Raw genomic sequence first — 12,286 nt, 5'->3', positions numbered from 1 at the left:
GATTAGTAGTATGTTCTACAAAACGTAAGAGCAGAGAAGTTACATTTCAACATACATTAATATCTATAGTAAACAGCTGTCAATGTATAAGCACTAAGTGTACATAAAAAACATACAGTATTGAAAACAAAGACATCCAGCAGGCTGCATAACCGTCTGTAAAATATTATAATGTCAACCAATGAGTCTAACCAGGAAGATGTAATACATCATCTTACCTTAATGTTTTCTGGGTGTGAGATGAGCTTTCTAGTGTCTTCTGTTGTTAGCTAGAGAGGGGGGGAGGGGTTATATAGAGATTTCCCATTTGCCAAACAGATCGAATTACATTGCATCTTGGTTGGTCAGAATTTGGACAGTGGAGAGGCTTAATATCCTAATGTAAATGTATCGGGTCCATTGCGACAGACCAAAAAAGTTAATTGGACAAACAGTCCTTTCTGAAAAACAACATTAGCTGAAACTGAGGGGTAACTTTGTGGTTTAGAGTAAACCTATGAGATTCACAGGCTCATTACTGCACTATGGTTCTATGATTTTCCAGTAGTAAACTAAAATCAATAATTCTCTCTTTGTTCTGAATTATGTAATGACCACAACGGAATGGACCTATTCACTTATGTGTCATATGTAACATACAGCTGAGGATATTTTCCAATCATCTTATAAAACATCCCATTACAATAAACAATTATTAAAACCAGGAAATTACATTATTTCTGTCATGGCTGATATTAAATTGACATGCATTGTCTTAAATTTGCCAACTAAACTCTGTGATCTTAGTTGTTCCTAAACTTTACATTTAGCGTAAAATACCACATTCACAATGCTTACTCTCCTCTGTTTAAAAAAATACACCTCCTGTATGCACAAATCGTTTGTTATTTATTGACTAAAGCGTCAGGTTCAGCCCTTTTATTCTATTATTTTGTAAGCAGACTTTCATAAGGTATTCAGGTTTTCTGTTGATAACAATGCTCTGTGGGAGCCTGAGCAATGAACCATTTATATGTTCAAGAATATTTTCAATAAAGATAGGGACCTCCATTGTTGAGTCGAACCAGAGTCAATGTTTGTTTGGTTAGCATTACAGAGGGGCAAACATGGTGGTAAATTTCATAATGCTCCCTTGCCATCATCTGATAAGCATCTGGTTTATTGTTGTATTTTGAATTAAAGTATAGTGCCTTCAGAAAGTATTCATACCCCTTGACTTATTACACATTTCGTTGTGCTACAGCCTGAATAAAACACGATGACATAGATTTATTTTCTCACCCGTCTACACACAAAGCCCCATAATGACAAAGTGAAAACATGTTTTTAGAATGTTCTGCTTATTTATTGAAAATGAAATACAAAATATATAATTTACATAAGTAGTCACACCCCTGAGTCAATACTTTGTAGAAGCACCTTTGGTAGTGATTACAGCTGTGAGTATTTTGGGGTAAGTCTCTAAGCGCTTTACACCGGGATTGTACAATATTTGCCCATCATTTTTTTTTTTACAATTCTTCAAGCTCTGTCAAGTTGATTGTTGATCATTGCTAGACAGCCATTTTCAAGTTTTTCCATAGATTTTCAAGCCCGATTTAAGTCAAAACTGTAACTAGGCCACTTAGGAGCGTTCAATGTCATCTTGGTAAGAAACTCCAGAGTTTTGGGTTATTGTCCTGCTGAAAGGAGAATTAGTCTCCCAGTGTCGGTTTGAAAGCAGACTGAATCAGGTTTTCCACTAGGATTTTGCCTGTGCTTATAGCTGTATTCCATTTCTTTTTATCAGAAAAAAATTCCCTAGTGATTGCCGATGACAAGCATAACCATAACATCATGTGCCATCACTATGCTTGAAAATATGAAGACTGGTACTCAGTGATGTGTTTTTTATTCAGGACAAAAAGTGTATTTCTTTGTGACATTTTTTGCAGTATTACTTAAATGTCTTGTTGTATTGTTGTAAACAGGCTGCATGTTTTGGAATATTTATATTCTGTATAGGCTTCCTTCTTTCACTGTCATTTGGGTTAGTATTGTGGAGTAACTACAATGTTGTTGATCCATCCTCAGCTTTCTCATATTACAACCATTAAACTCTGCAACTGTTTTAAAATCACCATTGGCCTCATGATGAAATCCCTGAGCGGTTTCCTTCCTCTCCAGCAACTGAGCTAGGGAGGAAGACTGTACCTTTGAAGTGACTGGGTGTATTGATACACCATCTATAGTGTAATTAATAAAGGGATATTCTCAAAGGGATATTCAGTGTCTGATTTTTGTATTTTTACAAATCGGTGCCCCTCTTTGCGAGGCATTGAAAAACCTCCCTGGTCTCTGTGGTTGAATCTGTGCTTGAAATTCACTACTAGATTGAGGGACCTTACAGATAATTGTACCTATAGGGTACAACGATGGGGTAGTTATTCAAAAATCTTGTTAACCACTATTATTGAACACAGAATGAGTCCATGCAAATTATCATGCAATTTTTGTTAAGCACGCTTTTACTCCTGAACTTATTTAGGCTTGTCTTTACAAAGGGGTTGAATAGTTATTGACTTATTTCAGCTTTTAAAGTTGTATTAATTTAAAAAATTGTCTACAAACAAAATTCCACTTGGACATTATGGGTAGACACAAAATCTCAATTTAATGTTTTTTTTTATTAAGGCTGTAACACAACCAAATGTGAAAAAAAGTAAAGCGTTTTGAATACCTTCTGAAGGCACTGTATGTTACTATGTTTTATTGATTTCCAATATACAGTGCATTCGGAAAGTATTCAGAGACCTTGACTTTTTCCACATTTTGTTACGTTACAGCCTTATTCTAAAATGGATTAAATAAACAATTTTCCTCATCAATCTACAAACAATACCACATAATGACAAAGCAAAAATAGATTTTATTGTTAAATTTATTAAAAATAATAAACAGAAATAACTTATTTACATAAGTATTCAAACCCTTTGCTATGAGACTAGAAATTGAGCTCAGGTGCATCTTGTTTCCATCCATCATCCTTGAGATGTTTCTACAACTTGATTGGAGTCCGCCTGTGGTAAATTCAATTGATTGGACATGATTTGGAAAGGCACACACCTGTCTATATAAGGTCTTACAGTTGACAGTGCATGTCAGAGCAAAAATCAAGCCATGAGGTCGAAGGACTTGTCCGTAGGGCTCCGAGACCAGGATTGTGTTGAGGCACAGATCTGGGGAAGGGTACCAAAACATTTTTGCAGCATTGAAGGTCCCCAAGAACACAGTGGCCTCCATCATTCTTAAATGGAAGAAGTTTGGAACCACCAAGACTCTTCCTAGAGCTGGCCGCCCAGCCAAACTGAGCAATGGGGGGAGATGGGCCTTGATCAGGGAGGTGACTAAGAACCCAATGGTCACTCTGACAGAATTCCTCTGTGGAGATGGGAGAACCTTCCAGAAGGACAACCATCTCTGCAGCACTCCACCAATCAGACCTTTACTGTAGAGCGGCCAGATGGAAGCCACTCCTCAGTAAAAGGCACATGACAGCCCGCTTGGAGTTTGTCAAAAGGCACCTAAAGGACTCTCAGACCATGAGAAACAAGATTCTCTGGTCTGATGAAACCAAGATTGAACTCTTTGGCCTGAATGCAAAGCTTCACATCTGGATGAAACCTGTTTACCATCCCTACGGTGGAGCATGGTGGTGGCAGCATCTTGCTGGGGGGTGTTTTTCAGCTGCAGGGACTGGAAGACTAGTTAGGATTGAGGGAAAGATTAACAGAGCAAAGTACAGAGAAATCCTAGATGAAAACTGCTCAGGACCTCAAATTGGGGCAAAGGATCACCTTCCATCAGGACAACGACCCTAAGCACACAGCCAAGACAACGCAGGAGTGTCTTCAGGACGAGTCTCTGAATGTCCTTGAGTGGCCCAGCCAGAGCTCCGGACTTGAACCCAATCGAACATCTCTGGAGAGACCTGAAAATAGCTGTGCAGCGATGCTCCCCTTCCAACCTGACAGAGCTTGAGAGGATCTGCAGAGAAGAATGGGAGAAACTCCATAAATACAGGCGTCCCAAGCTTGTATCATCATACCCAAAAAGACTCAAGGCTGTAATCGGTGCCAAAGGTGCTTCAGCAAAGTACTGAGTAAAAGGTCTTAATACTTATGTAAATGTGATATCTATATACATTTTTTGTAATACATTTGCAAACATTTCTGAAAACCAGTTTTTGCTCTGTCATTATGGCGTATTGTGTGTAGATTGATGAGGAAGAAAACAATTTCATACATTTTAGAAAAGGCTGTAACAAAATGTGGAAAAATTCAAGTGGTCTGAAAACTTTCAAAATGCACTGCAGTTGAGCTACAAAATGTCCCAAAACATATAGAGATATTAGTCAAGTGGCCTGCTTGAGGTCATTTTGCAGGGCTCTGGCAGTGCTCCTCCTGCTCAAAGGCGGAGGTAGCGGTCCTGCTGCTGGGTTGTTGCCCTCCTACGGCCTCCTCCACGTCTCCTGATGTGCTGGCCTGTCTCCTGGTAGCGCCTCCATGCTCTGGACACTACGCTGACAGACACAGCAAACCTTCTTGCCACAGCTCGCATTGATGTGCCATCCTGGATGAGCTGCACTACCTGAGCCACTTGTGTGGGTTGTAGACTCCGTCTCATGCTACCACTAGAGTGAAAGCACCGCCAGCATTCAAAAGTGGCCAAAACATCAGCCAGGAAGCATAGGAACTGAGAAGTGGTCTGTGGTCACCACCTGCAGAACCACTCCTTTATTGGGGGTGTCTTGCTAATTGCCTATAATTTCCACCTTTTGTCTATTCCATTTGCACAACAGCATGTGAAATGTATTGTCAATCAGTGTTGCTTCCTAAGTGGACAGTTTGATTTCACAGAAGTGTGATTGACTTGGGGTTACATTGTGTTGTTTAAGTGTTCCCTTTATTTTTTTGAGCAGTGTATATTGATGACCGAGGCAAGATGCAATAGATGGTATAAAATACAGTGTATACATACAGTATGAGATGAGTAATGTAAAATATGTAAACATTATTAAAGTGGCATTATTTAAAGTGACTAGTGATCCATTTATTAAAGTGGCCAATGATTAGAGTCTGTATGTAGGCAGCAGCCTCTCTGTGTTAATGATGGCTGTTTAACATTCTGATGGCCTTGAGATAGAAGCTGTTTTTCAATCTCTTGGTCCCAGCTTTGATGTACATGTACTGACCTCACCTTCTGGATGGTAGCGATGTGAACAGGCAGTGGCTCGTGTGGTTGTTGTCCTTGATGATCTTTTTGGCCTTCCTGTGACATCGGGTGCAGTAGGAGTCCTGGAGGGCAGGTAGTTTACCCCCAGTGATGCGTTGTGCAGACCACACCACCCTCTGGAGAGCCTTGTGGTTAAGGACGGTGCAGTTGCCGTAACAGGCGGTGATACAGCCCGACGGGATGCTCTCAATTGTGCATCTGTAAAAGTTTGTGAGGGTTTTAGATGACAAGCCAAATTTCTAAAGCCTGTCTGTGTGGGTAGACCATTTCCGTTTGTCCGTGATGTGTACGCCGAGGGACTTAAACTTTCCACCTTCTCCACTGCTGTCCCGTCGATGTGGATAGGGGGGTGCTCCCTCTGCTGTTTCCTGAAGTCCTCTTCTCCTCTGCTGTTTCCGATCATCTCCTTTGTTTTGTTGACGTTGAGTGAGAGGTTATTTTCCTGTCACCACACTCCGAGTGCCCTCACCTCCTCACTGTAGGCTGTATCGTCATTGTTGGTAGTCAAGCTCACTACTGTTGTGTTTTCTGCAAACTTGATGATTGAGTTGGAGGCGTGCATGGCCACGCAGTCATGGGTGAACAGGGTGTACAGGAGGGCGCTGAGCACGTACCCTTGTGGGGCCCCAGTGTTGAGGATCAGCGAAGTGGAGATGTTGTTTCCTACCTTCACCACCTGGGGGCAGCCCATCAGAAAGGGCGGGGTTGAGACCCAAGGCCTCAAGCCTAATGATGAACTTGGAGGGTACTATTGTGTTGAATGCTGAGCTGTAGTCAATGAACAGCATTCTTACATAAATATTCCTCTTGTCCAGATGGGATAGGGCAGTGTGCAGTGTGATGGCAATTGCATCGTCTGAGGACCTATTGGGGTGTCTCGGGTGGCAGTTGAGGTGGAGGTGATATGATCCTTGACTAGCCTTTCAAAGCACTTCATGATGACAGAAGTGAGTGCTACGGGACAATAGTCATTTAGTTCAGTTATCTGTGCCTTCTTGGGTACAGGAACAATGGTGGCCCTCTTGAAGCATGTGGGGACAGCAGACTGGTATAGGGAGCGATTGAATATGTCCGTAAACACACCAGCAATCTGGTCTGCGCATGCTCTAAGGACGCATCTAGGGATGCTGTCTGGGCCAGCAGCCTTACAAGGCCGCTCCATCTATTCTTCTGCGGCGACGTTGTTTGGGTCGGCCTCTAGGATTAGATCAACTGTCTTGGGTGGTGGTCTGAACAAAGGATCCGCTTCAAATGACACAGCATCCATGAAACAACAGTTCTCTTTCAGTCAGTCAACTTCAGTACAACATACTATGGGGAGTCGCACTCTCGCGACTTCAGTTGAAGGATCTACAATCACGCCTGACAAGCCCAATGAAATCCACGACTCAGAATGATAAGTGATAAGCTTGAGATAAGTGACACGCAAGTGATAAGCATGAGGCTTCACCTCAGTGTGAACAGGATCGATTCACGCTACTAAAATAAACTGTTAGAAAACGAGACTGTCTTACATTGCGCCAACTAAACTGTCCAATAGCGGTAGAGCGTACTCACCCTCTGGATGTTGTGTGCTGAAGTTTGTACTTGTTCTCATAAGGTTTAGAATCACAAACAATTAGTTATTCTTCAATTTGCTGGTGCAATGAGTAAGGTGGCTAAGAAAACGACCAAGATGATGATAGCTAAGCAGGGTTCTGGGTCAAGATCCTGCCCCCAGTCATGAGGTTATACCATTTCTCTGAAAGATATTTAAGATCTATGTGTAGTTTGTCTCATCTTGGCGCACGCGCAGGTGGCCTTCGCTCGAAACAATCTGTGTATGCATTGCCACATACTGCGCACAAAATCCCTGGAAGGACGTGTAACATTCTTGAGGAAGCTGTTCTTTCCTGGATGCCGGTACCTCGGCTGGGTCCAAGGTGCAGAATGCGGAGATGGATTGGGTGGTCGGAGCAAATGTCGTCTGCCCGGGCATGGGGTATGTGGTGGGCATGGGGTATGCGGTGGCTGCCTGCACCCAACACGGCTCCTGTGTGCTCTGTCACATGTTATGGGAGGCTACTCAAAGAGAGAGAGTAGCCAGGTTCGGTGGGCCCCCCGCCAGCTGCCTGTGACTGCCTTGGTCAGTGCCTCTCTTCCCAGACTTGTTGATGAAGTGACTACGTCGACTTTCGAGACCGGGCTAGCTAAACTAACACTGCATATTGTGCTAGCCAGGTTGGCTACATCGCCGAGGCAAGCTACTATAACTAGCTATCCCTGCCTCACCACGGCAGACTTTCTTGGGTTGCTCTTTGGTTTAGTATACATAGCTTTCAGTCGCTTGGTTATTCTAAACGGACCGTGCTGGGGTCAAATAGCCTAGCTAGCCTAGCTTATGCAAAAAGCCTCCTGGCTAACATCAGCTAGCATGCTTGAACTTCCAACGAGTGAAATTTACTAGCTTTCCCCTGGCGTTATGGCAACCCCATTCCTATTTTCAGTTCCTGCAGTTGAAGGAAGTGAAGGAAACAGGGTTTGCGTGCACCTCTGATGAAAAAGCAAACCAGCAAACACTTGGCTGGGGTAACCCCTGGAGTGAGGGGCATTGGCACGGGTCTGAGTGATCAGTGCGCCCCTCCACAATAACTTTACTGTGACAACAGTGCCCCCACGTTAGCAAACGAGGTACTACGTCAGCCATTGCCAGATCCCCCTGTGCCCGTAAAGGTGCCAGGCTTCATGCAGGCTATTCAGTCTCATGGAAGCCCAACGTATGTTGGAAGCTTGTCCATGTTTAATGCTGCCCCCTCTGTTACCCTGCGTTTCATGGTGTTCACAGGGGGTATATCAATCTCCCAGGGTGAGAGTGACAAGTTGGGTCACTGTCCACAAAGGGTTGCCCCTCCCCCATAGATGGCTCATTACTGGTATCCATTACTGATTATTGCCTGTAGCTCACTAGTCCCTATGAGGTGTCTAGTGATACAGGTTCTAGGCTCTATAGGTGATTAGTTGTTGGTAGTGGAGTCGAAGGAATGAGCAGGGTTGGACACGACCACGCTATTATCCCACACGCAGTCTCTGTGGTTCATATGAGCCCCCAAATTAGCTGTCTGTCTCCAGCTCAATACTTTTCATTCCTGGGAATTAGATTCAATTACGAATTGCCCCTATTTGTTACAACAGAATGGGTCTGTTTTCAGAGCTGTCTGTCCCATTACCAGCTAGGTTACAATGCGCTATGTCGGCAGTACCTATGACTGGTCAATAGGGTAACCTCCACGATAAAGTTTTTCCCCTGGGTCAATTTTTGTGTGTGTCTGCGGTCCAGCACCCAGCCGGTTACCAGAAGCATCTTACCGCCTAAACCGAGTGAGGCTTGTTGTTACAACTACAGTACTCCCAAGTGACATGGCCAATTGGGGTAGGTGGTAAGATGCGTTCCGGTAACCGGCTGGTTGTTACCCCGAAGCCCGTGTACCCAGAGTGGGCCGGGCTTAAGGCAAATGTTGGAACATAAACACAGTTTTTCAACCGAGTTCCACAGTGTTCACGGGTGTTAAAAGTGTTGTCTCCCGCATGTGAGTTTGATGACAAGTGTTCCTTCTCCATGTTCAGACATATAGTTGTCAAGTGGCGGAAATGGAAGAAGAACCAATCTCTCCCAGTACACAAGGTGGGATCCCGCCCCTTCAAATGGCACTTCACGGGAGTCTCGCTGTCTGCTCCGACCAATGGCATGCATGCGCAGTTTCGCAACCCTGGATCATGCAAACAGTGACGTCAGAGTACAGGCTCCAATTTGTTGTGCGTCCCCCACGTTTCTGCAGCGTAATCATGTCGACTGTTACCGAGGCCTCTGCGCCCATTTTGAGGGACGATATATCCTCCCGTCTCCAGAAGCAGGCCATCCGTGTGTTTCCTATACTGAAGATCTAGGACTTCTGGCACAGACAGTATTTCTGGTTACAAAAAGGTATGGGACATTGCATCCCATTCTAGACCTACGAGCCCTCAGCAAGCACAAACTCAGAATGCTCACGAGCTATTTCAGCGATTAGCTGGTGGCGGCGGAATTGAGGGGGCAAGCAGTGTTACACAAATCCATACTACTGTCCTCTATTCAGTCTCTAGACTTCATAAGAAACCAGAAAAAGCGCTGTCTGACTCATCTCAGCGCATTCTGTTTCTGGATCTCAAGCTAGGCTCACTCGCGTATCGTCCTTTTGTATCCCCATGGAGGTTGTCCGGGTTCTGGCTCTGCTTAGCCAAATCTCAACTGGGTCACAGTGCATTTTTGCCAGTGCCTATGCCTACTGGGGATGATGGTTTCTGTGATGGAACTCCGGGGCTGAGTGCTAGCTATTGAACGGGAAGCATCTCGCAGCCTAAGTCTGTTGCTGCAAGCGTCCCTTTCAGGCCTATGGGCCATGGCCCAGTGGTGGGAACGGACCCTCTGCTATTGTCATGGGGCTCCCATGGGCTGAGTTGGTGGGGTGAGATGTACAAAGGCAACTCGATTCGGGGGGTATGGGACCTTGTGGGGAGCGCACAGCATGTCAATTTCCCCCTGTTTTTGTAGGGCCAGCTTGTGCTGGTCAGAACTGACAATATGTCAGTGGTGGCGTGCATCAACAGATGGGGAGAGACTCTATCGCTCACCCTACTAACCTTGGCTCGCTCCCTATTGCTGGGGAGCAGTGTGCACATGCTGTCCCCGGATGCCTTAACTCAGGTGCAGATATTTTATCCAGGTGGTACCTTCTCTCTCAGGAGTGGAGGCTCTCCAGGTATTAGACATTTTCGGCAAGGCCGACATAGATCTTACGCATCACGAAAAAATGTAGTGTCGTCTTTTTTCTCTCGATGAGGGATCCATTGGGAACGGACGCCCTGGCGCACCAGTGACCTCGTACACTCCTTTACGCTTTTCAGGGGTTCTGATTCAGCCTACTTTGGAGTGGGTGCACCGGGAGGGCTTACCATTGATTCTTGTGGTTCCCCGTTGGCCCATGCAGTCTTGGTTCGCAGAGATCATTCGCCTTTTAGTCGGGGATCCGTGGAAACTCCCATTGCGCAGGGACCTGATGTCCCAGGTGCCTGGGCACGTTTGGCAAACAAGGACAGAGATTTGGTTCTTAGAGGCCTGGCCACTAAGATGGCCAATCTGATGGCCAATCTGATGGCTTGAGGTTTACCTCTGAATGTTATTGCTACCATTCAGTCTGCAATGCCAATCTTCAACAAGAGGGCTGTATGCATATAAGTGGCAAGTGTTTGAGTCTGGTGCCAAAATAAAGGACTTGTTCCTAAATATGTTGGGGACCTCCACGCATCATCCCATACACCTTTCCAGTACTCAGTTCGCCCAGGCGACTCTAAGGTGACATTGCGTCCAAATGTGGCCTTCGCCTCAAAAGTCATGGCAATGTCCTACAGGTCCCTTTTCGCCTCCTCCTTTAGATTCTGAAGAGAAACAGAGGTTAGATGCACTGGATTGTGGAGGCTATCTCATTGCCAAAAAGCAGCAAGGGGCAAGGGTTACCTAGCGGTGTACACGCTCACTCCACCAGGGGTCTAGCAGTGTCTTGGGCATTGTTTAAAGGGTTGACTATAGAATATATTTGTGCTGCGGTGAGTTGGGCATCACCACACACTTTTGTGAGGTTTTATTGCTTGGATGTCACTGTTCCCAGTGTAGCCCACAGTGTGCTTACCCCTGGGACAGGGGAAAGTCACTAGGCAGCGCAGCGTTTGCGCAATACCCAGACAGCTGCATCTGGCGGGGTCAGGTCTGGGTGGTCTGCCGTGGGCCATTTCATTTAGTATCCATTGGGGTCGGCTTGGGGCGTGACTATATTTCCCCATAGTATGTTGTACCGAAGTTGACTGACAGAAAAGGAACGTAAGATTATGACTATGACTACTGTTCCCGGAAGGAGGGAAACGAGGAACAACACCTGTTTGGCCCCGTACCGCCCGGTCCTGGGCTCAGTGAAGAACTCGGTGAAAAGCAGTATTAAATTAAAGGAAGGAATCCGAATCTCATGCTTATCACATGTCGAAGGTGTTGCTTCCAGCAAGGCGCGGATTTCCTTGGCCTTGTCAGGCATGAATGTAGATCCTTAAAGAGAGAGAGAGAGTGCGCCTCACCATAATATGTTGTACCTCATATCCCTCATTCAGGGAATAGTAGTTATAGTCATAATGTTATGTTTTTCCAGCATAGGCATACAGTATAGGCTACTACTAGCATAAAAACAGCACTGTTCCCCACGAAATGTGTGACATCTGACTGATAGTGGTTTTGGTTTTTGGTTTTGTTCTCTTCTTCTCTGTTGTTCTTGCTCTTAGAATGGCTCATTCTATGAAAAATATACAGTACCATTCAAAGGTTTGGGTTTTTCTTTATTTTTACTATTTTCTACATTGTAGAATAATAGTGAAGACATCGAAACTATGAAATAACGCATGTGGAATCATGTAGTAACCAAAAAAGTGTTAAACAAAATTGAAAGTAGCCACCCTTTGCCTTGATGACAGTTTTGCACACTCTTGACATTCTCTCAACCAGCTTCATGAGGAATGCTTTTCTAACAGTCTTTGTTTTATTTAACCAGGCAAGTCAGTTAAGAACAAATCCTTATTTACAATGACAGCCTAAGAACAGTTGGTTAACTGTCTTGTTCTGGGGCAGAACGATAGATTTTTACCTTGTCAGCTCGGGGATTTGATCTTGAAACCTTTCGGTTACTGGCCCAATGTTCTAACCACTATGCTACCTGCGCCCCATAGTCTTGAAGGAGTTCCCACATGTGCTGAGCATTTGTTAGCTGCTTTACCTCCACTCTGCGGTCCAACTCATCCCAAACCATCTCAATCTCAATTGGGTTGAGGTCGGGTGATCATGGAGGCCAGGTCATCTGATGTAGCACTCCATCACTCTCCTTGGTCAAATAGCCCTTACACAGCCTGGAGGTGTGTTTTCGGTCATTGAAAAACAAATAATATTTAATTTTTAATTTTT

This window comes from Salvelinus fontinalis, chromosome 17 (genome assembly GCF_029448725.1).
Source record: "Salvelinus fontinalis isolate EN_2023a chromosome 17, ASM2944872v1, whole genome shotgun sequence".
NCBI lineage: Eukaryota > Metazoa > Chordata > Actinopteri > Salmoniformes > Salmonidae > Salvelinus > Salvelinus fontinalis.
Note: the sequence above shows the minus strand (reverse complement) of the source record.